This window comes from Amblyomma americanum, chromosome 3 (genome assembly GCF_052857255.1).
Source record: "Amblyomma americanum isolate KBUSLIRL-KWMA chromosome 3, ASM5285725v1, whole genome shotgun sequence".
Lineage (NCBI taxonomy): Eukaryota > Metazoa > Arthropoda > Arachnida > Ixodida > Ixodidae > Amblyomma > Amblyomma americanum.
The window spans coordinates 53,949,291-53,961,894 of record NC_135499.1 but is presented as its reverse complement, the minus strand read 5'-3'; positions in this window follow the sequence as shown (position 1 = coordinate 53,961,894).

The following is a 12,604-nucleotide window of genomic DNA, read 5'->3' as shown; positions in this document are numbered from 1 at the left end:
AGGAGGGCGCGTGGGATACACAGGAGGGAGAGCTGAAGAATTCCGTGCGAGTTCTAGCGACCTGGCGAACTCTCCGCGAACAATCCGGCGGATTGTGGAAGCCAGATAACATGACGATGATGTGTCTACAGCTGCCGCCGTCGTCACCCCGGCCAAACGGACAAATTTCGGTGTGATGCGACGCATTTCCAATGCCTCAAACGTGCGGCAGTGCTGGATGACGTCGGACACGGACTCGAGACTCCCTTTTCCAATAAGAAAACTATAGACGTCTTCGAAAAATCCTTTAAGTAAATGGCGAACTTTGTCCTCTTCTGCCATGACCGCATAGACGACCTTGCATAACTTGACGATTTCCTCTATGTACTTCGTACACGTCTCAACGGGAAGCTGAGCCCTTTGGACAAGCGCTTGCTCAGCCCGCTTCTTCTTCGCGACTGAGTCGCCGAAGCAATTCTTGAGCTCCTCTACAAAGCGGTCCCATGTCGTGAAAGAATCCTCGTGGTTGTCATACCACGCTAGGGCCGTGTCGCTTACGGAAAACACGACATTGACAAATCGGGCGGAGGCGTTCCACTTATTGTAGCGACTCACGCGTAGGTAGTGGGTGAGCCATTCGTCCACGTCGTCGCTGGTTGAGCCCGCGAACGACCGTGGCTCCCGGTAATGCTGCCACGAACTGCTGGGCACAGACCTCGGAGCGTCGCCGTCCAGGGACATCATGGGCACAGAAGGCGGAAGACCAGCAATGCGACAACTCCAGCGAAGGTGAAGCGGGGGATCCGTCTTCGGAGAACCAGTATAACCCGAACCTCCAGCAAGATGTTACGACCGGGAGTTTATTCAGACCAGACGGGCGACTGAAACCAGCTGGGTCCGCTTGCCGAGCACGAGACGCAACCAACTCCCTAGTTCTCCCCTTCTTCTGCGTACTCAGCGATGCCGACCAAATAGACTACGCATCGCCTCTTCATGGGCGTCACAATATGGTTATACCGCAGCGGTGTCCGAGTGGTTGAGTATCTGCCTCGCATGTGGGAAGTGCGGGGTTCGATCCCCAGTTCCACCTTGTACCCACCGGTGATACAATGTGTACAAGCTTTCCGCTGATCTGGTGCTTGGCTGATTTAGGATTAAATGCATGGGAAATGGGTCTTTGACCCCACCTTGAGATGTCGAGAACATCTGGTGTCATGGCGCTCTTTGGCCATGGGTGCCCCTGCGCCATAAATATCCATAATCACCATCATCTTCATCATCATTTTATGGTTAATAGTAGTTTACTATTCAGAGCACCAACTGTGCAATTAAGTCCGGTTAGTCCGCAAAGTAATGCAATCAGTAAGATTTCAGGTTTAATTACTAACCAGGCTTAACTTCTAAAAGAATAAGTGTGCTCTTCGCTGAAGATTAGGCATTATTATCGCTTAACTATGGAGCTTAGAATTAGTTTTAAGGTTTTTTCCACGCACTGCGCATTAGTTTATTTAGAATAAAACGTCAGGCCAGACAAAACCAGATGTTTTCCGCGGGAAAATGAAGATACCAAAAGAAACAGGCGCTCTCATTTTTATTCACTTGCTTCCTAAAGTTAGGCATATGTATTTTTTACATATCTCTGAAAATAATACTGTACTTCAATGATCATTTCGGATTCTTAAAGCGAAAATATTCATCTTAAAGTGCGGACTTCTTTTTAATCCTTTACACAAGCATTAACAGGACGAAATGGCCGCTGTATACTGCTCCGTAAAAAATGAAACGTATGTAGTATGTAGTTATAGCTCAGTCATCAAGGAATCATAATATATGTCATTTTGAATTGTTGTAATTAGAGACTGGCGCTAAATATTTATTTCCTAAGTAAGTGATTTACCTCACCAGATTAGGTTTCCATATCACTCTATATTTTTCATTTTTTCTGCTGCAAGACCGTACATGCCATCGTGTTACTGATTCAGCAATACATAATTAATTTGGGACAAGATAATTTCGTGCATGACGTATTTTATACGCATGGTTAGTTGTTTACCGCCACTGCAGACATTTTGCTCCCGGTTGTCCCTAGAGGAGAAATATTTCTTTAGGTCTCCTTATCTATCACTTATAATCCGCAAGCACCCTGGTACAGTTCACACATCAGGCGATTATCGAACAAGAAGAAACGTTTATAGCACCTTGCCAAGCTCTCACCTTCTAATGCGCAATGAGCGACGTACAAGTCTTCCTCTGACGAATATGTGAATGCGTTTAAAATTATAAAAAATAACTTGTTTCTTACGGGATACCTTCTATCTTCTATCTTCAAAACAAATATTATATGTTTTGGCGCGTTAAACACCCTGCACATGACCCTTTAATTAAATTACATGACACCTTTGGTAACCTTATGACTGATGATTTTTGTGATACTGTACTAAACGCTACATGCATTCAAAAGCTCTCGTCGAGTTCGAATGTTCATCTTCGCGATATACCGTGGTAAGGATTCTCCACTATGTCACCTATAACTGTTAATGTACCTGCCATTGCTAAACTAATCGATTCTTTAAAAAGTGATTATTCTCCTAAATTTGATGCGGTTTTCCTAAAATTCTTAAAGAGTACTTGCGCTTATAGTTCAATTATACTAACAAAACTTTTTCAGCAGTCGCTCGACACAACAAGCATTCCTAACGGTTGGAAAATCGGGAACGTGGCTCCACTTCACAAGTTTGGCGGTAAGCACTCGCCCCAAAATTTCGTCCCGTTTTACTCACTAGCACACGTTGCAAAATACTATAACGTAAAATCTTTAAGAATGTAGTTGCCTTTTTTGATGACAATTCCTTTTGCACGCCTGTGCAACATGGTTTTCGTCAAACATATTCATGTGAAACACGATTACTTTCATTCATTGATAAGCTACACGGCACACTTGACAAGTCACCTTGCGCAGACTGCATTTTTTTAGACTTTTCTAAAGCCTTTGATAAAGTGCGTCATCAATTGTTACATTATTAATTGTCATCTTGACATCGATACTAACGTCTTCAGATGGTTTGAAACTTCCCCGCGTAACCACTGCCAATTTGTATTCGTAATGGCATTACCTCATCCCTTACTATCGCGATTTCTGGTGTACCACTAGGATCCGTCCTTGTGGTACACCAGGAAATCAGTAAATACAGTGACATAGATACTCTCCAGTACGATGTTACTCTTGTCTATAGCTGGTGCAGAACATGGAAAATGAAATTAAACATTGGCAAATGTAAGTTCACGCGCTTTTCAAGCACACACTAAATTGTCCCTTCATACTATTTGAATGGCATTCCTCTTGATTCTGCAAAAGTATATCAGCATCTATGCGCTCATATCCAATAATGGCTGCATTTGGGCGAGTTGGTTTTCCATTCTGAACGTAAAAGCGCAAAAACACAGACACAGACTAAGGCAGACAACACGAGCGCTTACTTCCAACTGATTTTATTTCATGCAAGAAGCGAAATTTATACTCTTGATAAGTGTCTGCACATGCTTACAGGGCAATTACCGCAGAGTTATGACTGATACCAGTTATCATGTAACACATATGAAAGATGTCAGATATGCCATCTCTTTTTGTGACAGCAGAATTGATGGAGCACTTATGCAATCATCCCCAGCTCGCGCTATCTCCAAAGCTTCAACAATTTCTCGGGTAATTTGGCATTTGTGCACGTAAAGGACTTTGCACTTGTGAAAGAGAGGACGACAACCCTCTTTACTTTTTCTTTTGCACTTTAAACAATGAATGCTCATGTGCCCCCCTTTTTTGTTGTTCACAACGTAGTCATGCTCGCTCAACCACTCGTTCAGGCATCGTCCCGTTTGGCCTATATAGTATTTTCCACATGATAAGGGCACTTTATAAACAACACCTTCTTTGCATCTCACAAACGGCTTTTGATGCCTGATTATGCAACCAGTTTTTCTTTGGTTTCCTGAAGTACTTTGCTTACATAATGACATCAGCTTATTTGGGGCAGAGAACTACACGTCAACGTTTGCCCTGTTACCAATTTTTTGGAGATTGTGTGAAATCTTATGTTTATAAGGAATGACTGCAAATTTCTTATTGGCTTTTGTCTCTTCCGGCTCGTCCTGGCACTTGGCTTAGAAAAGGCGGTAGAAAAGGTTTTAGATCATTTCAAGTGTAGCCTATCTCCTCTTGTAGTCACGCATGAAATGCCAGAGAACAGTAGCATACGCTTTCTCGATATCAGGTTAACTTTTCTAGAAGACCACACTTGCTGGATTTATCATCCCAGGGATGGAAAAATGCCCTTACCCTTCAGTTCCGCGCACTCAAAGCTTATAAAAAGAAACATAGCTCGTTTAGGGTTTCTTAACTGTACAAAGAAGTCTTGTGAACATGCAATCGAAGAAAGCCTTCTCCTGCAGTCCAACAAATTGCAAGATGTGGGTTATCCGTTACACCTGCTGGTTTCTGTGGCGGAAGGACTTGTCAAAAAGAAAAAAATGGGAAGCCAAGTGCCAGGACGAGCCGGAAGAGACAAAAGCCAATAAGAAATTTGCAGTCATTCCTTAAAAACATAAGATTTCACACAATCTCAAAAAAATTGGTAACAGGGCAAACGTTGACGTGGTGTTCTCTGCCCCAAATAAGCTGATGTCATTATGTAAGCAAAGTACTTCAGGAAACCAAAGAAAAACTGGTTGCATAATCAGGCATCAAAAGCCGTTTGTGAGATGCAAAGAAGGTGTTGTTTATAAAGTGCCCTTATCATGTGGAAAATACTATATAGGCCAAACGGGACGATGCCTGAACGAGTGGTTGAGCGAGCATGACTACGTTGTGAACAACAAAAAGGGGGGCACATGAGCATTCATTGTTTAAAGTGCAAAAGAAAAAGTAAAGAGGGTTGTCGTCCTCTCTTTCACAAGTGCAAAGTCCTTTACGTGCACAAATGCCAAATTACCCGAGAAATTGTTGAAGCTTTGGAGATAGCGCGAGCTGGGGATGATTGCATAAGTGCTCCATCAATTCTGCTGTCACAAAAAGAGATGGCATATCTGACATCTTTCATATGTGCTACATGATAACTGGTATCAGTCATAACTCTGCGGTAATTGCCCTGTAAGCATGTGCAGACACTTATCAAGAGTATAAATTTCGCTTCTTGCATGAAATAAAATCAGTTGGAAGTAAGCGCTCGTGTTGTCTGCCTTAGTCTGTGTCTTTGTGTTTTTGCGCTTTTACGTTCAGAATGGAAAACCAACTCGCCCAAATGCAGCCATTATTGAATTACATTTCTAGTACAATGGGCACTTTTTCATGTGTGAACAAGTATTCGTATCTTCTGGTTTCCCTCACCGCAAACGCCATCTGCCAAGCTCGTGCTCTCTCCTTCTGTATTCGCTGCAACGTGCTGCCCCCGACTATCTTAGCCCTGTTTGGATCCCTTCCACCTTCGGTCAGCCATGGCAAAAGGATTCTCAAGATACTTCGAGCGGAGTGGAGAAGGCAAGCAAGACTGTACAAGGATTGCTTGCAAGCAAGGCTTTTCACAGGTGAGAGCCTGCCGAGCGCCAAAAGAAAATGAAAACATTTCAATCGAACGCTCGACCAGGTTTCTGAGTTTTTATGGAGTACTGTCCTGCCAGGGCTTCGCAAACTGGTCCCTCCACGGCTGTCTAGGTCGCAAAACCACGTCCGTACGTTTGGGGAGGTAACACTTCCCGAAGAGGTAAGCCGTACACTTCATCTGGGGCCCACGTTCGCTGTGGAACAAAAGAAATCAAAACCGGAACTCTTGGCCATGGTCCGAACAGTCTCCAAAGATGCACCTACGAGTGATCAAGGGAGCTGCGTCTCGCAGGGTGTCGACGTTCTAAAGAAGTGTTCGAAGACAAAGCCTCAAGTTTCCCCTTCAAGTGTTTTGAAATTCCTGAAGCAATGCGATTTATGTCTTCTTCCTTGTGATAAGGAAGGTGGTTTTGCTGTGATGCCAAAGGTCCTTTTTCATGAAAAAGTCAGTCATGCTGTTGAGAAAGTGTTGGATAGGCAAAAAGGTATAAATTTGTCAAAAGTAAAATTGAAAGCAAAAAAGTTGTGCATCTCCTTGAATTTAACCCGCTTAGCTCAGTCCGTAGAAAAGGCCAGTGATCTAAGTCTTAACATGTTCTTTTCCGCTATGACACACAAAATGGAATGTCCCTTAAGAATTATCGTTTCGGAAGCGCGCACCTGGCAAAAACCAGTCTCTGACTTCCTACAGAAATGTCTAAAACAGCTAGTTGTTGATGACACTTTCATGATAAAAAATTCAGGAAATGTAATTGATTTTCTAAAGCAAAGAGATGGAAAGAACATGTTTGCCTTCTCGGTCGATGTCAAAGACCTTTACTATTCTTTGCCGAAAAACGGATTATTGCAGTGCGTTGAAAGATGTATTGAGAACGCTGGCCCCATTGCTTTCCAGAAGTCAGTGGGAGTGAGTGTTGGGGGTTTTTTGGAGCTATTAAGTACATATCTCAATTCTACGTTTGTAAAGTGGGCCGACGATCTGTTTTTGCAGAAACAAGGAATATGTATTGGGTCCAGCGTAGCTCCTTTGTTAAGTGACCTGTTTTTAGCTGAATGTGACAGAAGGCTTTTAGCCTGCCTTGAAGACGTAGGGGTGTTAAAAGTTTTTCGTTTTGTCGACGATTTTTTAATCTTCTTAGACACCACTGCAATCACCCTCAATGAGGCGGTAGAAAAGGTTTTAGATCATTTCAAGTGTAGCCTATCTCCTCTTGTAGTCACGCATGAAATGCCAGAGAACAGTAGCATACGCTTTCTCGATATCAGGTTAACTTTTCTAGAAGACCACACTTGCTGGATTTATCATCCCAGGGATGGAAAAATGCCCTTACCCTTCAGTTCCGCGCACTCAAAGCTTATAAAAAGAAACATAGCTCGTTTAGGGTTTCTTAACTGTACAAAGAAGTCTTGTGAACATGCAATCGAAGAAAGCCTTTGTGGCGGAAGGACTTGTCAAAAAGAAAAAATGGGAAGCCAAGTGCCAGGACGAGCCGGAAGAGACAAAAGCCAATACGAAATTTGCAGTCATTCCTTATAAACATAAGATTTCACACAATCTCAAAAAAATTGGTAACAGGGCAAGCGTTGACGTGGTGTTCTCTGCCCCAAATAAGCTGATGTCATTATGTAAGCAAAGTACTTCAGGAAACCAAAGAAAAACTGGTTGCATAATCAGGCATCAAAAGCCGTTTGTGAGATGCAAAGAAGGTGTTGTTTATAAAGTGCCCTTATCATGTGGAAAATACTATATAGGCCAAACGGGACGATGCCTGAACGAGTGGTTGAGCGAGCATGACTACGTTGTGAACAACAAAAAAGGGGGGCACATGAGCATTCATTGTTTAAAGTGCAAAAGAAAAAGTAAAGAGGGTTGTCGTCCTCTCTTTCACAAGTGCAAAGTCCTTTACGTGCACAAATGCCAAATTACCCGAGAAATTGTTGAAGCTTTGGAGATAGCGCGAGCTGGGGATGATTGCATAAGTGCTCCATCAATTCTGCTGTCACAAAAAGAGATGGCATATCTGACATCTTTCATATGTGTTACATGATAACTGGTATCAGTCATAACTCTGCGGTAATTGCCCTGTAAGCATGTGCAGACACTTATCAAGAGTATAAATTTCGCTTCTTGCATGAAATAAAATCAGTTGGAAGTAAGCGCTCGTGTTGTCTGCCTTAGTCTGTGTCTTTGTGTTTTTGCGCTTTTACGTTCAGAGCGCTCATATCACAAAAAGCTTAATATGGCGTACCCATATCGAATACCTGACTAATAAATCTAATCGCATGCTAGGGTATTTACGTTGCAACCTCTCAGCCGCTCCTGCGTCCCAAAAACTCTTGCTTTATCAGTCACTAATACGTCCTAAGCTTGTATACCCAGCATCCATATGACACCCTACGCACGAAAACCTTGTAACTTTTCTCGAGCCTATTCAAAATAATTCCGTTCGCTTCGTCCTTTCCAGTTATAACCGTACAGCAAGTATCACAGCCATGAAAGCTCACCTTTCCTTCCCATCCTTACAATCTCACAGAAAAATCAGTCGCATAACTCTTTTTCACCAGGTATATCACCACGTCATGATGCATGAAGATTTCATTTAACCACCCGAATAAATTTCACAGGATCGGGATAGCAAAATGCCATACCAGCGCCTGTTTTCGTCTCGCCTCTTAAGACTTCTGACCAATGAAACCGCCCCGCCCCCAATATCCCAGCCATTGAACATAACCTACGTTTTCGCGGTGCACTAGCTAAGTTTGTATACTGACCATAAAGTTCAATTCAATTCAATTCAATTCTTAATTTTCCGTTCTTGAGAGAAGCAGACAGGACTAAAAGCCGCGACAGCGGTTTGACTTAGGTCCTGCCCCTTTACAAATTGGCACACATACAGATACGGCTCTCGTAATATTCAATATAATATTCACTGTACTGTATTCATCGTTTTGTTTTATTCTATGTAACCCACCCCCCTCTTTAATGCATCTTGCCTTGAAGCTACAATAAATTATTAATGAAATAACGGCAACTTCTTACACACAACTCGAAATTTGCGAAATTGTCTATTGCGAAATAATTAAATCTATGCTTGGAAATTTGTATTGACTTGCCAGTAATACGGCGGGGCGGCACCAGTTCCCCCCCCCCCTGCTCAGTTGAGTTGGTTGAAAAGAAAAACACAAGACAGAGAAGTTGAAGAGGCGATTTGAGCAAGCCTTAAGGCAACAAGGATTTTGGTTTCGCCACTGCCGATATGTGCTCTGGCGCGCAAATCTAGGTGGTTGAATTAAACATTTCGAAGAAGCCTCTCAGCGCACACTTGAGCGAAATCTGTGTTTCATACGCACTGTCCAACATTCGGCCTCCCCCACACGACACGTTATACGGTATAGAAACAACCGCAATGCTTTGCAAGCAAAGGCTTTCAGCGTTCGACCCTGCTTCAGATTGGGCGCCCACACTACGGTTCAGTGCCACTGGAGGTTTCTCCATTGTTGTCAGTTGGGAGAATACTGACACAGTGTTCGCCGCTAATTAATCGAAAGTTTAGCGGTCTGGCTCAGGGTGCGTAATGGATGCCGTTCTACGCAGAACGTGTGCAGCACAAAGGAGAGAAAACACCCGAGGCGTTGTAGGCAGGTCTACCCGCAAATTAATTTTCGCAGAGTGGATGCGGCAAGCAGGATAAGCAGACGCGAGGTCGTCACCCACAAAGGAGAGCATATTCAACGCCCCCCTTCACGCAACGCTTTGCCAACGCTTGCAGTGTCCGTAATGAGTTATTCAAGCACCCGCTACTTGAAATAGCAACGGCCATCTGCACAGATGCCGCAGATACGAAACCGTGCGCTTACCCCTAGCTGGCATGTATAAACTTTCAAAAAAAGAGGAAACTTCCAAGAGTGTCACGTGGCAGCGAGAGTACACAGAGGTTGGGGCACACATGCGTAGGCTTTATTTCATCGTGTGAGCGCTTCCGGGTAGCGCTCTGAGCGCCTTCCATTTCGTAACCGCTGCTCCCAGCAGATGCAGAGGAAATGGCCGATGTTGGCACCGCTATTTACAGCCCGAGCGCGTTCAGTTGGGAAACACAGGCCCGCCTGGAGGGCAGCAGTGTTTGGAAAGTGGACCACTTACGGTCGCTAACTCCCTGTACAAACAGCGACACTCTGTTTCCGCGTGTTCCGCTTTGTTTGAATAAAGAACGCTGCGAAATAAAACGAGACGGAAAACAATGACGCCATTACCTGACTGAGTTTTTCATGTAAAACCAATATTTGCCTAATGTGGAAGCTTTCAAGGTTCTAACCATTATATCCAAGAACCGCTCGTACGATACCCTGAACTTTTGAGAACAGCCTGCACTTTCGGCCTTCAAAAAACATAATGAAAAACAGCTACTTTTCATTCCGCAGTAACATATTCCAGATAATTCACATCCTTGAGATCTATTCTAAAATGATTCCTCATTAAATGCTTATACTTTCCACGAAATCCTTAGGCTCAGCACCTGAGGGATGAAAACAAGGTGACGTCGGAATAATACACAAAATTTGTTTATAAAACAGTCAAAATATACTTACTGATATGGCACAAAAGTGCGAGTCGCAGAACTATAGCACTATAGAACTATAGAACAAAAAACTACAGCGCACGCTATATTTAGGACCTTCAATTTTTCCCGAAAAACATCTCGTTTTGTCTGCCGTGACATTTTCTCCGAAATAAACAAATGGGCCGTGCGTGCAAATGAAGTTAAACTAATAATAATTTCCTTAATTAATCGAAAATAATGCTTCATCTGCAGTCTAAGACAATCTTCCTGAGCAGAAATGAAGCCTGGTTAGGAATTAAACCTTAAGTCTTACTGATTGCATTACTTTAGAGAATGACCTGACGGCACCTGAGTTGCACAGCTGGCGCTCTGAATCGCAAACGACTATTAACCATAAAATTACTAAAATAATACAATACAGCATCCGCGATCATGCTTTGTCATACTACTCAGTAACTACTCAGTAATTGCACGCCCAACTGTCACAGATATTACCACCTAGTCGTATCTGTCGGCAGCCAGCAGGGAACAACGCGTAACTGAACGGTAGAATCTTTTATTTGTAATTGAGAGTGAGCTAAGCAGTACGATGAGACAGTTGGTGAAGGTGTTTATACTGCTTTCCTACTCTTCCTACGCACTGCAGAATCTGACATAAAATCCACCCGCCGCGGTGGCTCAGTGGTTAGCGCGCTCGGCTAGTGATCCGTAGAGCGCGGGTTCGAGCCCGACCGCGGCGGCCGCGTTTAAAGATCCGTTAAAGCGCACGTTAAATATCCCCAGGTGGTCGAAATTATTCCGACGACCTCCACTACTGCACCTCTTTCTTCCTTTCTTTTTTCACTGCCTCATGTCTTCCCTTACGGCGGGGTTCAGGTGTCAGCCGAGGTGTCAGAAATTTAGACCACCTGGGGTTCTTTTACTTGCACTGAAATCGCACAGTACGCGGGCCTCTAGAATTTCGCCCCCATCGAAATTCTACCGCTGAAGCCGGGACCGAGCCCGCGTCTTTCGGGTCAGCAGCCGAGCGCCATAGCTACTGAGCTACCAAAGCTGCGGCGGTTACCGAGTGGTCGAAAGCAGCGGCAAGCGAATTTGATGTGTGCGCGCCGCTACGGGTTCGCATTCCCCTTGAGGCCAGAAGTATATATCGCAAGTTTTTACTGCTTTTCGGAAGCTGTACACCGGCAGAAGGACTCCGGGATTTTGTTGGCGGACTTATTACAGCGATGTTTGCACGTATGTCAACAAACTGCGCCACAGCACGCATGCATCCCTGCCATGCGGTAGACTATGCAAATCACGGATTACCCGCTGCATATCTTCCATTTTGAAATGGGACATTGGATCATATAAGCATCATTTTTTCCTGTCAGAATACATCATTTCTGCTTTGAAATAAATATATCTATTCCTCAAACTTATTGAGCGCAATTTTGATATAAAGAGCCTGGTGCAAGCAGTGGAGTGTACTTTCATTAACTGCACTGGGGCCAAGGGTCACCTATATGTCCATAAAATAATAATGTTACCCTTGCGATGCAACCAGTCTGCTATTTACCACCATGTATAACGACATTGTTTTTCACTTTTAAGCGAGTGGTTCTGTCCACTGTCCTTCTTTTGCCTGTATGAGATCTATTCGTTTCTCCACTTTATCGAGAGAAGTAAAGCTGACGACAGACAAGAAACCTATTTTTCGCAAGCGAGTTTCACACCCATCTGGGCCCCTCCGCGGTACCGCACTGCATCAGATTGATCATGTTGGGACATGACGTCGGCAGCCCGAGTAACCGCAGCAAGCTGCGATGTCGGGTCTAAAGACGTGAGCAGGACCTGCAATCCTCCCAGCTCGATATGGCGTGCTGTCCCTGAGGGGGAGGGCCAACAGGGCAGCTGAAAAAGATGCGCGGGGGCGTGAGGGTCGCCGCATATGGAGCGTGCAAGGGACGTGCCACAAAAAAGCTCAAAGGATGACAGAGCGCGGGTCTGGTGGAGTCTGAAGTGGATCTGTTGGAAATGCGTTAAGAAGAGGCTCGAAGGGGGGGGGGGGGGGTAGTCCGACGGTCCAGACTGGGTATTTACGTGAGCTCTGCAAAGGTGTGCGCCTGCTTCCTCGAGTATCCAGTACCGAGACTGTCCTGAGCACGTCGTCAAACTTCGGGCCAATTTATTGGCAGCTTCGTTTCCTGGGTTCCCAGAGTGAGCCGGCACCCATCGGAGCTCCACCCTGCGTGGTAAATTTTGGGTAGGTGTGTTCAACAAGTGCCAGCCAGGGGTGCCAGTCCTGCCTCTGGCAAAGTTGGACAGAGCCATTTTGGAGTTGCTAAAGACCTATTGAGCGTCCGAATGTGCAAGGGCTAGGGCGATGGCGGCCTCCTCTGCTTCCTCAGGCGTAGAGCCCGAGGAAAGGCGGGGAGTTACGGGGTATAGGTAGGGTTGAATTGTAGCCAACTGCTACCACTTCAAGCGC